Source organism: Colobus angolensis, unplaced genomic scaffold, assembly GCF_000951035.1.
Source record: "Colobus angolensis palliatus isolate OR3802 unplaced genomic scaffold, Cang.pa_1.0 Scaffold35, whole genome shotgun sequence".
In the NCBI taxonomy this organism is placed as follows: Eukaryota; Metazoa; Chordata; class Mammalia; order Primates; family Cercopithecidae; genus Colobus; species Colobus angolensis.
Window position 1 is genome coordinate 4,432,365 of NW_012116821.1, and position 5,916 is coordinate 4,438,280.

General features: G+C 46.4%; 1 protein-coding gene across 1 annotated transcript in view; it reads left to right on the top strand.

Annotated features, from left to right (window-relative positions):
* Positions 1-4,528: 4,528 nt before the first annotated feature.
* The window catches only part of LOC105519431 (chromosome unknown open reading frame, human C6orf99), a 45,824-nt gene continuing 44,436 nt past the window's right edge, over positions 4,529-5,916 (top strand). Inside the window, 1 exon segment of the mRNA XM_011952775.1 lies at positions 4,529-4,644. The gene's annotated coding sequence lies outside the window, so the exon portion shown is untranslated.

A 5,916-nucleotide genomic window follows, 5' to 3' on the forward strand; every position in this document is an offset into this window, starting at 1 on the left:
ACGGGGTTTCACCGTGTTAGCCAGGATGGTCTCGATCTCCTGACCTCGTGATCCACCCGTCTCAGCCTCCCAAAGTGCTGGTATTACAGGCTTGAGCCACCGCGCCCGGCCCAAACCATTTTGTTAATACTTTCCAAATTTCTGGAAATCTGTTCACTTAAAACTTATTTGGATGTCTAATGGTTTGCAAATTTCGTATTTTAGCAGTAATATCCACCGCTACCCTGATGTGCAACACACACTGCACATTTTACAACTTTATATGTGAAGACTTAAAAGTCTCCCTTTGACTGATAGCAGCGTTGAAAATGATGGGTCATGTCTATAATGCAAAATCAATTGACAAAAAGTACTGAATGGCTTTAAAGGGAAAAGCATCTCTGAATTAGGATTGTGAAGGAACACCTTTAATTTTTGTTAAATTCTACTTTCTGTTCTTAGTTTTTTGTCTTTGTGTCTTTTTTCTTTTTCTTTTTTATTTAGAGATGGGTCTCACTGCGTTGCTCAGGCTGGTCTCTCACTCCTGGCCTCAAGTAATCCTCCCACCTTGGCCTTCCAAAGTACTGGCATTACAGGCACGAGTCACTGTGCCCAGTCCAGTGTTTTAATTTTCAATAAACTTTGTTTTCTTTTTTATTTATTTGATCTTACCAGACCAAATTATTTTCATTAAGAATTATGGTCAGAGTTGGAGCTTGGGAGCAGTAAGAAGGAACAGGTTATAATAATAAAAATACTATTTCCCTAATACTTGTTCGTAAATCATGCTTTTTGTTTTTGTTTTTCAGCATACCCACTTTTCTCAATAGGCCATTTTGCTGAAAAGTTTTCAGAAAGTTCTATTAAAAATTAACCAAAGTCTTATACTTAATAAATTTTTAGTAACCTTGTTAAATGAATGTCAGACATAAAGCTAATGCTAGTATTTGGAAGTGATGTTGAAGTTTTGATAAGGACATTTAAAGTTATGGATGATAATTAAGTCTTACTGTAAATTACTACCTGACTGTGAAACTTAGTACAGTCAATGTAGCTCTGTAAGAGGAATAATAAAGATAGAATAGTCATGACTGGTGCTTTTCTTCTTAATCATTCAGGGAAAGGAGCAAAAAAGAGAATTAACATTTGTTTGAATACCTATTTGTACCACTCAATAATTCAGGAACTTCAGGGATCTCACTTAATTCTTTCAGCAAAACAGGTTACAAATAAAGAATCTGAGGTTCATAGAAGTTTGGAAATTCATATGACTTCAGAGAGAGGGGTTGGGGGATTGAGGGACTGGGGATTAAACCCAAGCCTGCCTGGCTCTAAGGCAGTTTCCACTGCAGTGTCTACTGTATTTGGAACTTCTATCAGGTAGTTCTCGTAGCTTTTTGGAAGAAAGTGTAGAAAAAAGTTTGAAAGTCATTCTTATGATTGGTTTGCGCCCCGGTTCCTAACCAACCAAGTGGATCTAAGTGAGGCCACTTTGTAAACAGGTCGGTCTCCAAATTGACGAACACAGCAGAATCTGAGACCTTTTCAGAAACTTTGTACTGCAGGTTTAATATGGTCTGTTGCTCAGGGGAAGTGGAGATTGTTGAGACTGTAGGCACCCTTATTTTCCCTTTCACAGCAATCTTTTTTTTTTTTTTTTTTTTTAAGACACAGTCTCGCTCTGTCACCCAGGATGGAGTGCAGCAGTGTGATCACAGCTCACTGCAGCCTCAACCTCCTGGGCTAAAGTGATCTTCCCACCTCAGCCTCCCAAGTAGCTGGGATTACAGGTGTGAGCCACCATGCCTCACAGTAGCAATCCTTTTCTTAAACCAGCAGGACAAATGTCTTCCTGAAGATTTATAACACCTGGTAGTGATCCCAACTCCTTTTGGGCTGGCTTAAGACTAAGTTTCTGGTTAGGTAAGACAAGAAAAGAAGAAATTGCAGAGGTTAGTAGTTAAGGGCACACATGGAGTCAGACAACATTCGGTGTGAATCCTGGCACTGCTGTGGTACTAATATGCTGCATCAGTCATGTTGAGAGGTGAGGCCAGCTGGACTTCCTGGGTGGAGTGGGGACTTGGGGAACTTTGTCTAACGAGAGGATTATAAAACGCACCAATCAACGCTCTGTAAAATGCACCAATCAGCAGGATTCTAAAAGTAGCCAGTCGTGGGGAGGATTGAAAAAAAGGGCACTCTGATAGGACAGAAATGGAACATGGGCAGGGACAATAAGGGAATAAAAGCTGGCCACCCCAGCCAGCAGTGGCATCCCACTTGGGTCCTCTTCCATGCTGTGGAAGCTTTTGTCTTTTCGCTCTTCACAATAAACCTCTCTACCCCTCACTCTTTGGGTCTGGGCCATCTTTTCTTTTCTTTTTTTTTTTTTTTGAGATGGAGTCTTGCTCTGTCGCCCAGGCTGGAGTGCAGTGGCACAATCTTGGCTCACTGCAAACTTCGCCTCCTAGGTTCACACCATTCTCCCGAGTAGCTGGGACTGCAGGTGCCCGCCACTACGCCCTACTAATTTTTTGTATTTTTAGTAGAGACGGGGTTTCACCGTGTTAGCCAGGATGGTCTTAACCTCCTGACCTCGTGATCTACCCGCTTCAGCCTCCCAAAGTGCCGGGATTACAGGCATGAGCCACTGCGCCTGGCCCCAGGCCATCTTTAAAAGCTGTAACACTCACTGCAAAGGTCTGTGGCTTCATTCTTGAAGTCAGTGAGACCACGAACCCACTGGCAGGAACCAAGTACAGACACAATGTTATGCAAGCTTTCTAGGCCCTTTCTGTAAAATGGGTATTATAATAATAGTATCTAAGTCATGGGGATTTTGTGAGGATTAAATGAAATGCCTGTTAAGCATTTAAAATGCCTGGCACATTGAAAGTTCTTTTTGCAGACAGTCTCGCTCTGTAGCCCAGGCTGGAGTGCAGTGACATTATCTGTATTCACTGCAGCCTCTGCCTCCTGGGTTCAAGCGATTTGGCGCCTCAGCCCTGAGTAGCTGGGATTACAGGCATGCACCAACATGCCCACCCAATTTTTGTATTTTTAGCAGAGATGGGGTTTCACTATGTTGGCCAGGGTGGTCTGGAACTCCTGACCTCGGGTTATCCACCTGCCTCGACCTCCCAAAGTGCTAGGATTACAGGTGTGAACCACGACGTTTGGGCCAAAAGTACTTCTCATTGATGTCCACATTCAACAATTACTAAGTTTGTTTTTTCTGCATCCAGCTGCAAATCATCTTCAAAGTTGTGAACTCAGGAAATCTCAGAGGCGTTCATAGGCTTTCCAACCAGAGATGATATTTGTAATTCTAAGAAGTAAACAGAAATCCTTAAGAGAACACCTTTCAAGCTAAGTTCCCATCCAATATGGAGTGGGGCTTCAAATGGTCCTTTTGGCTTATCTTTTTAAGTGTAAGATTTTTTTTTCTTTTTTTTTTTTTGAGATGGAGTCTCACTCTGTCGCCCAGGCTGGAGAGCAGTGGCCGGATCTCAGCTCACTGCAAGCTCCGCCTCCCGGGTTTACGCCATTCTCCTGCTTCAGCCTCCCGAGTAGCTGGGACTACAGGCGCCAGTTTTTGTATTTTTTAGTAGAGACGGGGTTTCACCGTGTTAGCCAGGATGGTCTCGATCTCCTGACCTCGTGATCCGCCCGCCTCGGCCTCCCAAAGTGCTGGGATTACAGGCTTGAGCCACCGCACCCGGCCAAGTGTAAGATTTTTTGATGAATCACACTTGGTACCTATTTGGTCACTTTCACCAAAGTACAAAACCAGTCTGCCACCAGAAGAAATTTAATAACCTTGAGACTCAGAGAAGTAATGCTGCCTGATTGGTGGGCAGCCAGACCAGGGGAGGTCAGACGTGGCTCTTCGGATCAGGACAGGGAAATGTGGTGGAAATGAGATTCTCTAGCAATTCTTAGGAGTGTTTTGTTCTTCTGACTTCAGAGAAAGGGAGAGGACACAACCAAGGGGAGAGAGGCAGGCCCAGCCATTGTCTGACGTGAGGCACGATAAAACATTAGAGGGCTTGTTTAGCAAAGGGCAAGGTAGAGTTGGCAGAAGACGCGCCTGCAAAGGGGGGCAGGCAAGAGCTTCAAGACGCGAATGACACTTGAGCAGCCTGGGCTCATGTCTGGTAAGGTTTACGCCGCCTGTTCCCGCCATCTGGCAACTCCATCCCAGAAGGGTGAGTTTGGTTCTTGACAAATCCCTTTCGGACACACAAGCTCTTTTATTAAAATATAACCCCACTGACAGATTGCGGACTAGGTACAGAGGTTCTAAAGCACCCCCGGAGACCGCTGCAGTCCCGCTCCGCCGCCCCAGGCTCCGCGCGGCCGCCGGAAGTTCCCCTCCCCCAGATCTTGGCCCCTCCCTGAGGCGCGCGAGCGTGTCGTCGCCCGCTCCCAGCCAATCAGGTCGCGCGACCAAAATAGCGCCATATAAAAGCTGGACGGCGGGCGCAGCGGGTGCAGAGCCTCGCGCTGGGGCGGGGTTGCGCGCGCAGGTGAGGGGGGCGGGGCCGGCGCCACCGGCGGGGCGCGGCAGGGCGGATCCTTCCATCGCGCACCTGCTTCTGCCTGAGGTGTACCCGGAAGGTCGTCAGCCCGGGCTCCAAATACGTAACAGTGAGTTTCTAAGTGAGTCACAGGGACGCGGCTGGTCTCTAGTGAAACATAATCGCTTCACTCTTCTCAACAGTTCCCTCTTCGGAAGGAAGCGCAGTCCGCAGCGACGTCCGCGGGCGTGATCGCCTACGTCGCACTGCGTCTCCAGTGGCCACCCCTTGTCCTACAGGAACGCGCATCTGCTTAGCAGGCGCTGAGCCCTTGGGGAGGCCTAAAATGAATGAACGCGGCTCTGCCTCCTGTGCAGGCTCACAGTTGTGGGTGGCGAACAGAAGGGTGTCCATGCCTAAGGTCGACGGCGATAAGACAGACGTTCTTCCCAGGAGGAGATCAGTTCCACGTGGGAGGCATTTCTAGGAGTCACCTTTCTTCGAGGAAGTGACCCGAGCTGTAGGAGGTGGAATCACAAAGGCTTTGGCGCCCTACACACCTGGGTTTTAGCCTCAGCTGGAGTCACTCACCCAGTCTGTGACGCTGAACACATCAGCAAACCTCAAACTTTCCCCATCTTTAAGATGCAGATAACAGCCGGTCACCACGGTGCGTGCCTGTAATGGCAGCTACTCGGGAGGCTGAGTCCGGAGGATCGCTTGAACCTGGGAGGGTGGAGGTTGCAGTGAGCCGAGATCACGCCACTCACTCCAGCCTGGGCAACAGAGCGAGGCTCCGTCTCAATAAATAAATAAATAACACTACATGACTGATAGCATATTTTTGAGGAGCATCTCTCCCCCTCCGTGCTTAGGTTTAATCCCCCCTTCCTCCCTCCTTCCCTCCCTCCCTTCCTCCTTCCTTCCTTACGTTTCGCTTCTTTTTTTCTCCATCATTCCTTCATTTTTCTTATTTTTTTCCTAACTGACATAATTTACACACAATAAATTGCACAGATCTTAAGAGGACAGCTGGGTGAACTTTAACATATGTATACACATGTCATCAGCCCCCAGGTCAAGATCTAGAACATTTCCATCACCCCAGGTTTCCAACTGCGCCTTCCCAGTCAGTAGTACTTCCCCAGAGGTAACCACTATTCATTTGGACTTAAATTACCAATTATGAGTTGTGTCTACTCTTAAACTTCATGTAATTGCAATCAAGCAGTATGCTTTGTTCCAAACTTGTCCAACCCGCACAGGCAACGGTTTTGAATGTGGCCCAACACAAATTTGTAAACTCTCTTAAAACATTACAAGATTTTTTGTGGTTTTATTTATTTATTTATTTATTTATTTATTTATTTATTTATTTATTGACAGAGTCTCTTTTTTGTGGTTTTATTTATTT